The sequence below is a fragment of the Merops nubicus genome, unplaced genomic scaffold (assembly GCF_000691845.1).
Source record: "Merops nubicus isolate BGI_N331 unplaced genomic scaffold, ASM69184v1 scaffold20050, whole genome shotgun sequence".
Taxonomy (NCBI): domain Eukaryota; kingdom Metazoa; phylum Chordata; class Aves; order Coraciiformes; family Meropidae; genus Merops; species Merops nubicus.
In genome coordinates this window covers 72,106-73,678 of record NW_008585151.1, presented here as the reverse complement: position 1 = coordinate 73,678, position 1,573 = coordinate 72,106, and positions in this window count along the sequence as shown.

The following is a 1,573-nucleotide window of genomic DNA, read 5'->3' as shown; positions in this document are numbered from 1 at the left end:
CTGTAGTCATGCTTAATTTACAATTCAAAGGGCTTATTGCAGTCTGTTATTCCACTACTGTTCTTAAACTGACTGGTTGGGCCCAATGAGAAAATGAATAACTGGGCTCAAAGTCTTTAATACCTTTAATATGCTTAGAGATGGGCTTTTCCCCACCATGGAGAGATATCAACGTTGTAGAACCCTGGTTGCTGCTGCTTTCTTTCTCTGATTACTGGTGTCTTATGTTTGGTTTTATAGATAGACAAGGCAGAGTCCTCAGATGCAGTATTTCTTGCCTACATAGAAGTAGAGGTGAGCTGGAGATATATGAAATGTCAAAAGAATGAGTAACGTTGTAGCACATACATCTTTTTATTTCCTTATCTGGGTTTTCTTTCCTGATAACCAGGCTATGGAAAGAATGGAGATGTAGTTTTCTACAGCTCAGAAAGGAGGTAGGTCTGGAACATTTTTAATGTTCCTTGTTCTTTAGAAACTTTATGAATTACCCTTTCTTCTGTGAACAAAGAATTTCATGCTTGCCTGTATGCAAGAACTTACTTGGAGTCTGTTTCCAAAGACCAGTGGTATAGGTACATACCTTTGTTTGTATTGTACAAAGTTTTGTCTAGGCCAACATGTGTTCATGTGGCACAGAAACTTTTATATTATTATTTAAAGTGAACTGAATTAGGGTTTCTGTTTATGGATCTTACATTTCCTGGATAATAGGAATAAAGGCCTGATGTAAGAAAACATCTCTATTTAGGGCAGGACCTTCATGTGCATCCTCAAAACTACACACATACCAAGATGTATATTCCAGCTATTTCTTATATTTCTCTTTTACACTGGCCTGAAGCCTGCAGCCTTTTGTCTGGAACTGTGTGTACTTGTTTGAAAAGATATATGCATGTAAAACATTTTTAAGATACATAGGGAATTCACTACCCATGTCTAGGCACTAACTTGTTAGAGAAACCTCAAAAATATGTCTTTCAAAGCCATGAAAGCCACAGACCTGGCTGCCTTTTCAATCTGGTGTCTCCAAGTAACACCTTGCCATGTTGGACTTTAAACTCTCTGTGCAAGTATCTCTTCCCAGTGTCTCCTCAGCTGAAGGTGTGAATGGGGCAAAGGTAATTACTGTGTTGGAAGGTGGCAAAGGTGCCAAAGCCACCTCTGACTACTCTCATGAAAACTGCCATGAGCCCAAATGTAATAAGAGCAGATCACTGTAATATTTGGCTATGCTGCGGCAAAGATATTCATTGCAGCTAGCCAGATAATTTTAATCTCTTTATTTAAATAAGCATATAATATGGGAGATGAGAGCAAGCTCCTTATTCTCAGAATGAAGCTAAACACAGCATCCAGCATTACTGTTTATGAGCTGGAAACTTCCTTCTTGAATAACATCTGATCATCGTCCTTGTCTGTCTGACCCGTGTGTCAGCCTGTGCTGAGAGCACATCTATTTTGAAACCAGTCTTAGGAACACAGCTGCAGCCCTGCAGAAGATTGCGCTGCCTGAACATGCCTCAGCTGCTCAAGCTAGAGGAAAGTTCTGCATCAGGCACTGAAATCTAGT